This window comes from Chelonia mydas, chromosome 1 (genome assembly GCF_015237465.2).
Source record: "Chelonia mydas isolate rCheMyd1 chromosome 1, rCheMyd1.pri.v2, whole genome shotgun sequence".
Taxonomy (NCBI): Eukaryota; Metazoa; Chordata; order Testudines; family Cheloniidae; genus Chelonia; species Chelonia mydas.
Window position 1 is genome coordinate 287,900,148 of NC_057849.1, and position 16,624 is coordinate 287,916,771.

General features: G+C 39.5%; 1 long non-coding RNA gene across 1 annotated transcript in view; it reads left to right on the top strand.

Moving 5' to 3' along the window:
- The window catches only part of LOC114020415, a 36,985-nt gene that overhangs the window by 786 nt on the left and 19,575 nt on the right, over nt 1-16,624 (top strand). Inside the window, exon 2 of the long non-coding RNA XR_005223624.2 lies at nt 4,936-5,017. This is a non-coding gene — a long non-coding RNA (uncharacterized LOC114020415). The remainder of the gene's footprint in view (nt 1-4,935; nt 5,018-16,624) is intronic.

Here is a 16,624-nt window from a genome sequence, read left to right on the forward strand (position 1 = left end):
ACGCTTTCTGTTCCTCCAGCCTCGCTAGACCCACCCGCCCTGCAGCACACCGCAGCCCCAGCTCTTCCCCATTATCCAGATGCCAGACTCCCGTCCCAGCTGCCCTTCCCCAAGCATGAGCCGGTTTGGTTTTCAAGAGCAATGCAGAGTGATTAGTGTGAGGAAGATTGGGTCTGTTTTATGCCGCTGAGTGATTTGGGGAAAGGCTGGTTGGTATCTACTGGGGCAAAATTAAGGTTGTGTGGTGTATGTTTTTTAGTGGTAATATGGTCTCTTTGTGAAGGAGTAGAAGGCAGATATTGTTATATTCCTTTTTCATTTCCTTGTTTTTTTGTATTATAGGTATGTTATATATGCAACCTTAAGTCGTATTTTTTGCATGATTCATTTCCCAGTTTTGGGGGGAGGGGGGTTAAAATAAAGGTTGCCAACACACTAGTGCCTAGTTTCACAAAAGAACAAGATCTTTGTAAAAGTGCACAGGCTAGCACTGCTCTGAGGCAGCTGGGCACATTTATGAAAAACAAGATATTCATGAAACTGCCCAGCCAGCTCAGGAGTTCCATTTTCATGAAGAGGCACTTTCACAAAGATCCTTTTCTTTATGAAATTAGCCTCTGTCTTGTTGAAGATCTTCCTCTGCAATGCCACACAAATGCTACTAGGCTAAAAAATCCTCTTCTCTACTGTTTTAAGCTCCAGTTTTGTAGGGAAAGCACATTACTAGGGGCATGTTTCAGAGTAACAGCCGTGTTAGTCTGTATTCGCAAAAAGAAAAGGAGTACTTGTGGCACCTTAGAGACTAACCAATTTATTTGAGCATAAGCTTTCGTGAGCTACAGCTCATTTCATCGGATGCATACTGTGGAAAACTTTTTACTAGGGGCATGTGACAGTAAGTAGTACTGTATTGCCCATATAAAGCATTCAAAAGTAGAGATGGTCAAAGTTTTATGAAACAAACTGTTCATTTTCCTTTGCTATCTATGAAACATTTCTCTTTCCTTTGTAAAACTGAAACTTTTCCTTTGTGAATTTTTCATGTTGGTAACTTTTTTCCATGATTTCCATTAGCTAAAAATGGTGTATAAGAAATCAATTATAATGTATATTGCTAATTAAGAAGGGATCTGTGACACAACAGTGGCTCCTTTCACAAAGAATGGGATCTGCTTCCCAGCCAGTTGGGCTCTTTCACAAAGACCCTATTCATCAAAGTAGGAATTGAGGGTATTTTCACAAAGACTAGGAGCTTCTGTACTGAGCCAGCTAAATGGTTTCACAAAAAACAGGATACACTAGTCCAGTGCTTCTCAAGCTATCTGATGTGGGGGACCAGCAATTTTTTTTTCCAATGTGTGCGCAGACCAGGAGCCAATGGCTCGCAGACCGGCACCGGTCCACAGACCACCACTTTGAGTAGCACTGCTCTAGTCTACACACTAGGTAGTGCTTTGTTAAAGATGATGTTCTCCATAAAACTGTTTAGCCAGTTCAGGAGCTTTGCTCCTGAACCCACTGAAAACACTTTAGCTTCACTCCTGAACCAGCTGAACTTTTCCTTAGATGTCTTGCCTTCAAACCAGCCCTACTTCACAGTTGGCTATCTGTGTTGCATAAGAATCCAGTTGCGACAACAAACTCTAATTTTCTTTTTCTTTTGTTAATTAACGAAATAATTAGATAACCCTAGAGAGCCCACTAAAGTGTCATTGCATACGTGTTTTTACTTTCTGTGGTTTGTAGACTTCAAGCTAGAGGGGCCTGAAAAATGATGAGACTTAGTAAACATTTTTTGAGACAGTTCTTAATTGATAATAATTTGGAAACTAACCAATTTTCTTGAAACTCCTCTGAAAATTCAAGCTTTACTCAAAGATTGTGTTGAAAATTTTGAGCAGATACACTGTGGTTTTCATGCAAAACAAAGAAGATGAATTTCCGCTTGAAGTGTGAAACAGAACGCAGCATTGACTGTGTCATGGCAATGGCTCTCCCATATTTCATTTTATCTTGTTTACTCTCATGGTTATTTTACACCCAAACATAAAAGGTATCTCTTACAAATTGGCATCCCCTTTTGCTCTTCTTTTTCCTATCGAAACATAATGTTAACCAAATAGTACATAGTAAAAAAAATCTAGGCTAATACAATAGTCTTCTCTGCATCTTACCCCATGCTTGAAATTGGTGTTTGGACTAACAATACTGACTTAAAAAACAAAAATCTCAATATGCATTGTAGAGGTCAGAAGCTGAAAAGTCACTTTAAAGAGAATGATTTGATTTATATATTTAATGTTCAGCAAAAGGTTTTGTTATATATCGTTTGAAATACGCTGCATCATGTGGCTATTAATTTCAAAATTTTACGTGTTGAAAAAATGAAGGCATTAAACATTTTAAAACTCAAAGGATGATATCTTGCTCCCATTGAAGTCAATGGTAAAATTCACTTTGGTTTCGGGGGGGAGGGGGCAGCCAAGATTTCAACCATAATATTTCACTAAACTGAGAGATTGTTTAGTGAAATACTAACATGAAAGCATGTTTCATAACAACATGAAAGCATCAGATACCTAGTTCTAAGGCCCTAGTCCAGTATACTTAATTATAAACACATGAGTAGCCCTATTGACTTCTGTACGACTTAACTAAATAGTTTCTAAAGAGCTCTCTTGCATAAATTATTACATCCTGCTATTTAGTCTTTATGGTAATTTACAGACCATTCCAAATTATATGCTCACAGGCGAACACAGATGACTTCCTTAGAGAGAATGAGGAAATAATTGTAATACAATTTATGACTACAGTCAAGTATTTCTGATAGTTAGCTTTCTTAATTATTTACTTCCGTTTCTCTTTTTTATAGTTGTGCATGTCTCCGCTGTGGAAACATAGACCCCAATACTGCAAAGACTACATATATGCTTAACTTTAAGTACACAAGGCGTCCCACTGATTGGGACTATTTGCATGCTTAAAGTTAAGCGTACGTGCAAGCCTTTGCAGATTTGGGGCCATAGAAATGGTTTGCTACTATGAAGGGTATCTTTCTTTGTAAAAGAAAATTGATATTTTGGGTGGAATTTTTCTGAACACAAGCTTTTCATACAGTTGTTATCCCTGTAATCAAAATATGGGAAAGACAACTATGTGGCCATGTTTACCTATCTTACAATTGTGTAATGAATAAGAATTATTTCATCATATCCTAAACAAGCAAGCTGGTGAATGTGTAATAAAATATAGTACATGTTAATTTACAGTAAATAATGTTCTCTTTGTTTAATAAAGAAAGACAAACACTTTAAGATCCAGTTCAGCCATAATCAACATTATGGGTTGCCTGAAAAATGAGCTTGTATGGAAGACAGATGACTTTTTCCTTAAAGCCAGATTCTTCTACCCTAACTCAGATAGAGTAGGTTTCAGAGTAGCAGCCGTGTTAGTCTGTATCTGCAAAAAGAAAAGGAGGACTTGTGGCACCTTAGAAACTAACAAATTTATTTGAGCATAAGCTTTCGTGAGCTACAGCTCGCTTCATCGGATTTTTTCACTGAATGCATCCGATGAAGTGAGCTGTAGCTCACAAAAGCTTATGCTCAAATAAATTTGTTAGTCTCTAAGGTGCCACAAGTCCTCCTTTTCCTTTTTTCAGATAGTGTAGTGACTTACTCTTAGCAAGGACTACTGAAGGAATAAGGTATTACTCCACATGAGTAAGCATGACAGAATCTAGCCATCAGGTTGTTTTAATGTAGCTCACCTTTTAAAATATTGCTTAAAGACAATAATGAAAGCATTTAGGAACAGTAATTATAAATATCTTGGAATGTAAAACATTTGATTCTAAGATAGTTGCCTGCAGTTTGTGTATTGTCTGTGTTACAGTACAGACAGTTATTTCTATTTGATTACAACGTATAAATCAAAGGCAGACTAGTTCATGATGTTTATAGTGTCAGTCATATTATCTCTTGTGGTACAGTACCTGTCACTCAGCTGTTTTTTCTAGGTACTTAAAAGTATAGAATCAATATAGTATAGAATAAAGTATAGAATAAAGCAGGCTATAGGCCTTTAATTTCCTAAATGACTTACTGACAACCCCACCATATCAATCCAAAGTAAATTTCCAAAATAATTTAAATTATTTTTGATTGATACCCCTCCTCCACCCATGATGCTGATAGACTAGCTCAGTTTGGAGCCATTGGTCATTTCACGTGTGTGTGAATTTCAAAGAAATGGTAAGTGTATTAATATGCATGAACCAATTCACTTGTTGGAGTAGAACAAAGGGGGATGTTATATTTACATGGCATATGTCCCGGTAATTACGTGTGCTCTAAATTCATGAAAACTAGGGAACGTTAATGGCATTGTCTTCACTATCTGTATTCTGTTGTCTGCTATGAGATTACATGTTGTTACATTATGTATCCCTGTAATTAGATAATCCTACATCACAGGTGCATTAGTATTAGGATGAGAATTTAGTTAAAGTGCAAAAACTTCATGAAAACTAGTGAAAGATTGTCTGGATTGCTGTAACTAAATGCATTATGTATGTATCTGTAATTTAATTGCCCATCTAATGGGACTGGAGGCTTGGAGCTGCAAAAGAAGAAGCATGCTAACTTCAAAGTATGGGATATTTGCAGACCCCTGCTGTGATGGGAACACTTGACAAACTGCTTTCCAGGGAAAACACCTATAAAAATAAACCCTGGGAGTGATTCTGTATCTCTGAAGTGATGGGTTCTGACAGGGGGAATCCTGAGTGATTGGACAGAGGTATACCTGAGACACTTACAGAAAACTAGCAGATACTACATCTCTGCTATCATTTGCACTATAAACTTAGACTCACCTGTAATGTATTTTACCTTCTATAACTTCTCAATAACTCTCATTTCTTTTTCCTAGCTAATAAATCTTTGGTTAGTTTACTAGAGAAATTGGCTACAGCATTGTCTTTGGTGAGATCAAGAGTATCCATTGACCTGGGGTAAGTGACTGGCCCCTAGCGATCGGGAGTAACCTAATGTGTGGTGAATTTTGGTTTTAATAACCTTTCATCACAAAGTCCAATTTGTTTGGGTGGTAAAGTAGGGGCTGGAGAGCTTAAGGGTACTGTCTGTGGTTCCATGGTAAGACTAATATAGTTGTCCAGGAGTGCAGATTTGTTACTGGCTTGGTGAAATCTAATGATAGAATATACCACCAGTTCGAGGTATCTGCCTTGTTTTCTGACAGTCTGAACGGAGATTGGCACTCACAGCTTTGAGCCACTCTGGACAGCGTTACACCCCTATGCACAGAAACCTCCTCTCCAAACCTATCGCTAATATGGGGTGAGAGGAGGGGAACCTGAACAGCTAAAAAGGTTTCCTCTTTTACCCCCAGAAAGGGTAGTAGGTTATTCCCAAATACAAAAATGACCACTATTCCTGACTCCTTAAAATTTATATGGCCATCCAACTTTTGCTTAAATTCCTGAGGGCTAGTTGACTAAATTTATTTAGTCTATTAACTTCCTATAATATAACGCTTCTTTAAATTCTTATTCCCTCTTTAGTTTTCCCAACCACCTCAGGTATATCAAGCTTACTTTTGTAACATCTTTTAGCTACCTTTAAGTACTTCAGACATGTCATTTAATTTTAAATCATCCTCTCTCAAGACTAAATCCCAGATTTTGTTAGTTTCCTAATATCCATGCAAACTGACAAAACTTTAACTATAGCTGTTTTAGTGCTGCATCTAAAATGCAATTCCATCCATTCCAGTTAGCATTGTATTTGTCCTCTGCTGAACTTTCTACAGCTTAATTGTGTCCGTCTTCAACTATGGTGACTAAAACTGGATATTATACTCCAAAGGCATCTAACAAGTGGGCTAAATGGTATTCTGGGTAAGAATATAAGAGCATGTACGAACTGGCATACTGGGCCACACCACAGTCCATCTTACCCAGTAGTTGTCTCCAACAATGGCCCATACCAGAGCTTCAAGGGGAAAGTACAGAGCAGGGCAATTTTGGAATGCTCCACCCGTCTTCCACTCCCAGTTTCTGGTAGTCAGAGATTTGGTTTCACCCCAACCATAGGGTTCTGTTCTGACCATTTTGGCTAATAGCATTGATGGACCTTTCCTCCCGGAAGTTATCCTGTTCTTTTTTGAACCCAGCTAAACTTTTGGCTATCACAACATCCCATGGCAATGAGTTGCATAAGTTCGCTGTGCATTGTATGCAAGAGTACTTCCTCTGGTTTGTATTATACCTGTTGTCTATTAATTTCATCAGGTGATCCCAGGTTTTGTATTGTGTGAAAGGGTAAATAACACTTCTCTATTTACTTTTTCCACACTATTCATGATTTTATAGACCTTTATTGCAGGGGTTCCCAAACTATTTTCCCTGAGGCCCACCTGTGCAGCTTCTTGAGGAAAATTATTAATTTTAATTATCACATACATATAAACTATAATACAGTAAATAAACAATGTACATGTTTCCTTTTCATTTTAATGTAAACAATTGGAAAGATAGAAAGCCCTAGCAATATGCACTCAAAGAAATGCTTCAAGATCTTTGAAATCAAATAATTTTAGTAAAATTACACTTTAAAAAAAATGTTGAGAGCAAAATGTGGCATTCAGCTAGGGAAAACACAATTTTGTTTAAAAGTGAACTATAAGCAATACAGTAATGTAACAAAATTGCTAAAAAAGTGTTATTACTTGAGTTAAAAAATAGTTTTCCAACTTTGAAAACTATATTATGTATTCGATTTTTTACTGTAAAATCTGAATTTCTGTGCTGTGTAAGTAAAGACCCAACCCTATTATCTACTAATTAGAAAAGAATCAAATATTGTAAATAAAATATAAAATAACTTGCAGACCAGGAGTCTTCTTAATGGCATGGATATGCCTGCTTCTCCTTGCACAATTTTTCCAGCTGGGGACATATGTTAGTGAGGCTCAACCTGATTTCATCTTCAATTTTCAGCTCAATTCAGAAGGAACATAATTTCTCTCATTCTTCCATATCTGTGTTGGCTGTGCAGTATTAACAGGTGTAAAAAGCATGATTTTGTCATGAGAGTCTGCAGATATGACTCTGAATACACAACAGGAGCAGACCTGTTGAGTAAGGCCTTGTCTACGCATGGAATTATTCCAGAATAGTTTTGGAAAAAGGGAATAGCTATTCTGCTTTACAGTCACACTCTACCTTATTCCAGAATAATTTTCCTGTGTAGACAAGCCCTATACTGATCCTGTTATTTGTATTATGGCTAAGGCTATGGTTTAATCACGGGTATTTTTAGTAAAAGTCATGGACAGATGGCAGGCAATGAACAAAAATTCACGGCCCGTGACCTGTACTATAAATACCCCTGACTGAATCTTAGGTGCTCTGGTGGACTCCCAGGTGCTTTGGGGAGGGGGACCCTCTGGGGCACCGCTGCTGCTGCTCTGGAGGGAGGCTCCGGGGGGCCGCCTGGGGCCCTGCTGCAGCTCCAGGGGGTGCGTCCCAAGGCCCCGCTGTAGCTCCAGGCCAGTGCCTGGAGCTGCCCAAGCAGCAGCCAGTGCTTCTGGCCCCAGGGCCATCCCAGCTGCTCGGCCGACCCTGGGGTCAGCCACATTGGCTGCTGCAGAAGTCACAGAGGTCCCAAAAAGTCACTGAATTCATGACTTCCATAACCTCTGTGAAAGACGTGCAGCGTTAATTACATCCCTAACCAAGACTGGCATAGTAAAAGACAGTCCTTGCCCCAAGGAGTTTACAGTATAAATAGAGAAGTTGGACAAAGGGAGGATTATTATTCTGATAGGTGGTTAACTAAGGCCCAGAGAGAATAAGTTACTTGATCAGAGTTACACACAGAATTTATGACAGAGTTGGGACCTGAATTCAGATTTGCTTAGGCCTTAACCACAGGACAAGCCTTCCTTTCTCTTTTGACAGTGGCCTTGTCTAAATGTAGAAATGGCACCTGTTTGACTTAAATCCGTTTTTAACCAATTTAGTTGACCTGGTGCAAATCCCTGTGTGGACATTCAGTTTAGAAGTGGCTTATTTTGGTTTAGTCTAAGCCTGTTCCCAATCAAATTAACCTAAACCAAAATAAACCTGGTTTAAACCTAAAATAATAGTGTCCTCCCAACCTCTCGCACTTACTTAACTAAATCAGTTTAAAATCATACCTTAAGGTAAAGTGGTGGGACTTTCTTGTGTAGACAAGTCCATGGTCACATTTCAGAGTAGAAACATGTTAAATTGCTTTATAATATACATTTTCCCAGAGAATACATATTATTAAATTACAGGATGTTTTGTGGTGAACAGTGAGAGGAATCACAGTGTTGCTTCATGGTCCTAGCTGCCAGCTAAAATATCCAAGAGGCATCTTTTGATTCAGAAAGTTCCCTCGGGGACCCATTACACATGCGTCTCCAAAGGATGTCTCAGTCCCTTTTATTACATTAAAGATATTAAGGTAGCGGATTACATTAATTCCAGGTGTCTATTCCTCCTATTCTATCCTAATGGATATATGCCTAGTCCTAATCTGCATTTAAGGACTCAGTCCTCTTGCCAATGAAGAAAATGGCAAATCTGTTGTTTTCAGTGGCAGCAGAACTGGGCCCCTAAGGCTGGAGAATCCCAAATTTACTTTCTCCTTTTACTAATATTCCTGTGTGCATTATGAATATACATACAGAAATTGTTGGATATAGTACTTATCATATTTAAGTCACACTTCTATACAAATATGCAATATAGTAAATGGTTTCTACAGGTGACATCTTCTGTAGGAATTTGTGGAGAGTTTCCACTATAGGAGAAGGTAGAGTCAGGCTGGAGGAGATTTTGCATTGCAGCAAGCTATAAGTGGATGCCTATACAGAAAGTCAAAACTGGAAGTGTGCAATAAAAACTAGGAATTAAGAGAGAGGCATATATTAACACTAAATCCTTCTCATTGCTGTTCATAAAAATCCGTGCTGTTGTACTTGTCTGTCTAGGTACTTATATGGTCCTGATCACTGTAGTATGTGAGCACCGCCACAATTGTTAATGGATTTTATGCTCACTGCCCCCCTTTGTGAGGTAGACAAATGTATTCCCATTGTCACGGTCCTGGGCTAGCTCTCTGTGGGTACCAACACAGGTGATAGGCCCTGCCCCTTTACCTCTCTCAGGGTGAAACCTTGCGATACTCCCAGTCTCACACTGGGTACCAGGGCTACAGCACCCTGTGTACCAACTGTGACTGCTCAGGGCTTGTCTCTGGCTTTGTCTACATGAACAATTAGGTTTTTCCTTCCAGTATCTTTCTCCTACAAAAGGAAACACACCTCTACCCCGAGATAATGCGGTCCTCAGGAGCCAAAAAATCTTACCGCGTTATAGGTGAAACTGCGTTGTATCGAACTTGCTTTGGCCTCGAGCATTTCCGTTATTAATAGTCACTTCCCACCCTGACTGACCTCTCAGAACCCCCAACCCATCCAACCCCCCCGCACCTTGTCCCCTGACTACCCCCTCCAGAGACCCCCCTGCCCTAACCACCCCTCCCAAGACGCCACTCCCTATCTAAGCCCCCCTGCTCCTTGTCCCCAACCACCCCCTCCAGAGACCCCCTAATCACCCCCAGTACCCCACCCCCTACCCAACCCCCCTGCTCCCTGTCCCCCGACTGCCCTGACCCTCCTCCCTATCCACACCCCCGCCCCCTGACAGGCCCCTCGGGACTCCCACGCCCCATCCAATGCCCCCAGAACCTCCGAACCATCCAACCCTCCCTGCTCCCTGATCGCCCCCTGAGACCCTCAGCCCCTTATCCAATCGCTCAGCCCCGGACCAGCACCCTTAACACGCCGCTCAGAGCAGCGTGTCGGAGCCAGACACGCTGATGCGCTGATCTGCCGGAGCGCACAGCCCTGCCCCCCAGAGCACTGCTTTACCGTGTTATATCCTAATTCATGTTATATCAGGTCGCGTTATATCGGGGTAGAGGTGCATATGGCTCTGTGTCATTGGTTTTTCTGTCTGTCTTCTAAATTCTCTATGACCTACCTCCATTTGGACCCTGCTGATGCACATTAACAGTTCATTAATGTGTTTTAATCTAATCCTCTTTGAAACAGGGCTAGATCAAAGTGCATTAACAAACTGTTAATATGCATCAGTAGGGTCCACACAGACACAGTAAGGACAGGTTTCAGAGTAGCAGCCGTGTTAGTCTGTATCTGCAAAAAGAACAGCAGTACTTGTGGCACTTGTTAGTGTCTAAGGTGCCACAAGTTCTCCTGTTCTTTTTACAGACACAGTAGGGTCTAGTGAGGGGCAGAATCACACCCCAGCTTGCCACAAACTATGTTTGTGGAGACAAGCCCTCTGTGAAATCCTGCTAAGTTCTTTGTCTTCTCCTCTGCCCCTTGAACCTGTCCAAACTGCTTTGGTCAGCATACCAGGGGGTTGGAGATAGTGTCAAATAGCCCAATTACAAATACTTAAAGTATAATGCAGAAAACCTGCTGCTTTGAAGTCTGTTGTCTTCTGTCCTGTGTAGATGCCTACCTTCTGCTTGAATTAACCCTTTGTAATACTCTAGTAAACAACACAACAACAATCAGATTGACATATAATATTAATAACATGTTACAGAAAACCCCACATCCTTCACATCCATTTTACAGAAGAAGAAGAGTCAGAGAATTTAAGGGGCTTGCCCAGATCATAAGAAGTCTGTGGCTGACCTGGGAATTGAACCAAGGTCTCAATTCCTAGTCCAATACTCCACCCACTAGACCATCTTGATTAGGTATTTACCATATTACCATACCATTAGGTATTTACCATAGATACCATATTGATTAGGTATTTGAACCAAATCTATCACCGTAGTACCTGAAGTATCCCTGATGACTGAAAAAAGTGATATTAACATAGACTATTTACGTAATATGCTATATTGTCTATACATTAACTATATGTGCTAGAGACTTTCTTGATGTTTATTTACGCTGAAAATCCTGTATTGGGCATCCCTGCCAGTACATTAAAAGTTCAGTAAAACACTAGATTGCATGTATAGAGGACCCACAGTGATTTTGTGTCTCAGGTCAGCCTTTATCACTGTCTCAGTATCCACTGTTAGTGTTCTTGTTTAGAAAGTCAAAGTACTCATTTGGTGTATCAGAGAAATTATCTCAGTTAACATTTTTCTCCTCTAGATTTCTGGTTTCAATGGGCAGTGGATCCTGCTACATTCTCGCTACACTCAGCACTATCCTCCTAAATATATATATTTCTGACTGTCAACTATATAAAGGAAAAATGGCTACCAAGTATATCTGGAGATTCCAGAATCTTATACATATATCACACTGCAAGTAACAGCACTCTTTGGGGAAGTGACGGTCACTTATTATATGTCTGAACAATACATAGTTCATGGGAACCCAACCTAAACAAGACCTCTAGTAGAACTGATCAGCGATGGAAATTGTCCTGTAGAAAATTCCAATATTGTGACAATTGATTTTTTGTCCTAAATTGGGATGAAATATTGAAATATTGAAACTTTTGACAAAATAAAGTGTTCTGAAACTTTTTGATCCAGAAATGTCAGAATGTTTAGTTTTGACATTTTTTCATCGAAATTAAAAGTTTTGAAATTCCAGACTTGAAACATTTTAGTTCAATTTTCTTGATGGAACATTCTGCCAAAATCAGTCTGTCATTGAAAAGAATAAAACGTATACTCTTAATTCTACCCTGTATTAAATTGCAACATATTGCCAATCAACTTTCTATTTAATTATACATATATATATATAAAATTTAACTTACTAGAGCTGGTCAAATAGCAGAAAAAGTATTTGCTGAATATATTTAATGAGTATTAGCTGAGCAATATATTTGAGGAATAGTATTTGGTCAGCTATAATGCTATTTAAATCCACAGATGTCTTAACTGAATAAAATTATTCCACAAATAACCGTAAAATTGCTTAAATAATGCATTTTACAAGTACTATTCAATCAACCTTGCTTATTACATACAGTACCTTGCATAAATTTTCTAATATTTCCCTTTGCTCCACGTCTCTTTCCTATAGTAGCCGATCATGGTGCATCTTTTCCTGAGTTGTCTTTTGTTTCTTTCTTCCTCCTCTCTCTCATATTTTATTCCCTTTCCCACCTTAGATTTTCTCTTTACCTCCTTTATAATTTGTATCTCCTTGTTTCTCCTGTTTTCCCTACACTCTCTCCTTCCCAGATCACTCAACTTCTCTCTTTTTAATTTACCCCATCCATCTTTCCCTCTCTCTGTCCCACTTACCCCCGTCCACGGACCCACATGTAGGACTTGGAAGTGTTACCAGACTCCCAATCACGAGTGGACAAAACCAGTAGCTACATACTGCTATAAAAAGATGGGAAAGGTATTCCTTTGTTCAGGGACAACTCTAAGCCACTCAGCTTTCTGGCTGCTGAAGGTGGGGGCGGGGGAAGTATTTTTGCTACTCTACTATTCCCCAGACTTCAGTTGTGAGCCCTCCTGCCCAGAGAATAGCTCCATTGCCTGCCTCTGCTGTGGTTACAGTTTTCCCAATCCTCAGTGAAATGAAAGTGACCTGACGCGTGTTACCCACAGAGATTTGGAAGACAGCAGTGAAAATTGAGAAGAGTGTGCTCAGTTTTTACTCTGCTGCAGTTTATCATACCCCTGAGCAGGACAGCAGCACTGGCATGGTGTTTGCTCACCTAGGAAATCAGCACTGCATCTGTTTACACTCAGTTCACATTTGGAAGGTTTCCTTCACAGCCAGACTGGTTAGGGACTAATTTTCTTTTAAAATGAAAGCTTCGATTCTGCAGAGGGAGATGCACTCACTCAGCACAGTTTCCAACCTATAGCAGGTGAGCGGATTTTTCAGGCCCTGTTCTTTCATGCTGCCTGCTTATGCCTGAATCAGCCTCTCTTATATGCACCTCCTGCACAACCATGTAATTGCCACTCAGGCAGGCCTAACAAATTGTAACATCAACTATGCAGATTATAAACTCTTTAGGGTAGGGGGCTTGGATTCTGAGCTTCTTGGGGTAATGGGGTCTTATCTTCCTGTCTGTAAAGTATCACACAAACCTTTGTTGCTATATAAAGAATAATACACTTCCTTTCGAAACATTTCTTTTTCTACATTTCACTCAGAAGCTCTTCACCATATGTATATTTTTGCTGAGTTGCACATGCTGCTATGTCTACAGTCAGTGACCCGACTCAGCGTAAATCTTCTTGTTCAGATAACAAGGCAACACAGAAACAGAAAAAAAACATACGTCACAGAAAATCTGGAAGACATCCCAAAAAAACCCACTAGACACCATAGAGCCATATGCTTCCCTTAATCGTAGATAGCTGCAAAAAGGGAAAACTCTCAAAAAAATCACTGTACAAATTAGCTCTGACAATTAATACACATCAGGCCAACCAGTTGTGACAGAAATGTTTGTTGTAACTGGCAGTCAGTGTGAATAGAATTACCCTATGAAAACCTTTTTTTTAAAAAATAAAAACTGTGTCAAATATAGTGAGGAAGCACAGTATCGCTGAACTTATAGCTGTATCTGCAATTCTTATGCTTTTTATATATATGACAAGTGCTCTTAAAAACACTGTGCCGGTGTTGTACAAGTTCACAGAATGAATGATCTTTGTCCTGAAGAATCATAGAATTGTAGGACTGGAAGGGTTCTCAAGATGTTTTGTAGCCCTTTCCCCTGCACTCATGGCAGCACTAAAGTATTCTCTTGCAAACTAAATGGAGAAAGGAAAAGACTGAAGGAAAGTGGTACAACATACAGAGAAAGTCAGCAGTAAAGCCAGCTGGTCATTATGAGCCAATGGGGTTCAGCACTTTCCAAAAATCAGGTTCCTTTAATGTGTCTCAAGTTGGGCACCCAAAAATTGAGGCACTCAAAATTATTATGTCTGAAAATGAAAGTTAATACATTTAATAGATATAAGCAAAATGGTTTGAAAATATCACTGGAGACCAAGAGGTACTTTTGCACCTAGAAAAAATATATCAACCACAGTCTGATATGTTTGTATGTACAGCTGGGAAAAATTTTTTGGTTTGCTGACAGTTCTGTGAGGAAAAAAAATTGGTTTGGGTCAAAGCAAATTTGAAAATTAAGAAAAATTTCAACAAAAAGAACGAGGAGTACTTGTGGCATCTTAGAGACTAACAAATTTATTTGAGCATAAGCTTTTGTAGGCTAAAACCCACTTCATCGGATGCATGCAGTGGAAAATACAATAGGAAGATATATATATATATATATACACATACACACACACACATACAGAGAACATGAAAAAATGGGTGTTGCCATACCAACTATAACGAGAGTAATCAGTTAAGGTGAGCTATTATCAGCAGGAGAAAAAAAACTTTTGTGGCTATAATCAGGATGGCCCATTTCCAACAGTTGACAAGAAGGTGTGAGTAACAGTAGGGGGAAGAATAAGCATGGGGAAATAGTTTTACTTTGTATAATGACCCATCCACTCTCAGTCTTTATTCATGCCTAATTTAATGGTGTCCAGTTTGCAAATTAATTCCAATTCAGCAGTTTCTCATTGGAGTCTGTTTTTGAAGTGTTTTTGTTGTAGTATTGCGACTTTGAGGTCTGTAATTGAGTGACCAGGGAGACTGAAGTGTTCTCTGACTGGTTTTTGAATGTTATCATTCTTGATGTCTGATGTGTCCATTTATTCTTTTACGTAGAGACTGTCCGATTTGGCCAATATACATGGCAGAGGGGCATTGCTGGCACATGATGGCCTGCATTCACCTGCACATCTACCAATGTGATATATGCCATCATGTGCCAGCAATACCCCTCTGCCATGTACATTGGCCAACGTACAGTATTTTGCATTTGTCAACATTTAAATTTCATCTGTCATTTTGTTGCCCGGTCACCCACAGTTTTGTGATATTCCTTTGTGACATTTTGCAGTCTGCTTTGGACTTAACTATCTTGAGTGATTTTGTATATTCTGCAGACTTTGTCACCACACTGTTTTAGCCCTTTTTTCTAGATCATTTATGAATATATTGAACAGATCTGGTCCCAGTACAGATCCTTGGGGGGGACCTTTCTATTTACCTCTCTCCACTGTGAAAACTGATCATTGATTCTTACCCTTTGTTTCCTATCTTTTGACCAGTTACTGATTCATGACAGGACCTTCTCTTTTATCCCATGACGGCTTATTCTACTTAAGAGTCTTTGATAAGGGACCTTGTCAAAGGCTTTCTGAAAGTCCAAGTACACTGTATCACCCTTGTCCATGTTTTGTTGACACCTTCAGAGAATTCTAATAGATTGGTGACGTATGATTTCCCTTTACAAAAGCCATGTTGTCTCTTCCCCAACAAATCATGTTCATCTGTGTGTCTGATAATTCTGTTTTTTAATATAGTTTCAAACAATTTGCCTGCTACTGAAGTTAGGCTCACTGGCCTGTAATTGCCAGAATTGGCTCTGTAGTCCCTTTTAAAGATTGGTACAACATTAGCTACCTTTCAGACATAGAGGCTGATTTAGGTGATGGTTTACATACCACAGTAAGGAGTTCTGCAATTTCATATCTGAATTCCTTCAGAACTCTTGGGTGAATACCATCTGGTCCTGTGACTTACTCCTGTTTAATTTTATCAATTTGTTCCAAACCCTCCTCTTATTGATATCTTAAATTGAGACAGTTCCTTAGATTTGTCACCTAAAAAGAATGGCTCAGGTGTGGGAATCTCCCCCACATCCTCTGCAGTGAAGACTGATTCAAATTCATTTAACGTCTTTGCAACGGCCTTGTCCTGAGTGCTCCTTTAGCACCTTGATCATCCAGTGGCTCCACTGACTAGTTAATAGGCTTCCTGCTTCTGATGTACTAAAAAAAAAATATTGCTGTTAGTTTGTATCTTTCTCTAGTTGCTTTTCAAAGTCTTCTTAGCCTGCCTTATAATACTTTACATTTGACTTGCCAGAGTTTATGCTCCTTTCCATTTTCCTCCCTCGGATTTTACTTCCAATTTTAAAAGGATGCTTCTAATCACCTCTTTTACTCTGCTGTTTAGCCATGGTGGCAGTTTTTTGGTCCTCTTTTTTTACATTTGGGGTATACATTTAGTTTGATCCTCTAGTACGGTGGCTTTTAAATAGTCTTCATGCAGTTTGCAGGCATTTCACCCTTGTGGCTGTTCCTTTTAATTTCCATTTAATAGCTTCATTTTTGTGTAGTTCCTCTTTTTAAAGTTAAATGCTACTGTGGCTGGTTTCTTTGGTGTTCCCCCCCCTGCCCTCCACAAGGATGTTACATTTAATTACATTATGGTCATGACTACTGAGCATTTCAGCTCTTGGACCAGATCCTGTGCTATCAAGAATTACCTCTCCTCTCTTGTAGGTTCTAGGATGATCTGCTCCATGAAGCAGTTATTTATGGTGTCTAGAAATTTTATCTCTGCATCTCTTCCTGAGGTGATGCATACCTAATCACCAACAAGTGTCACCATC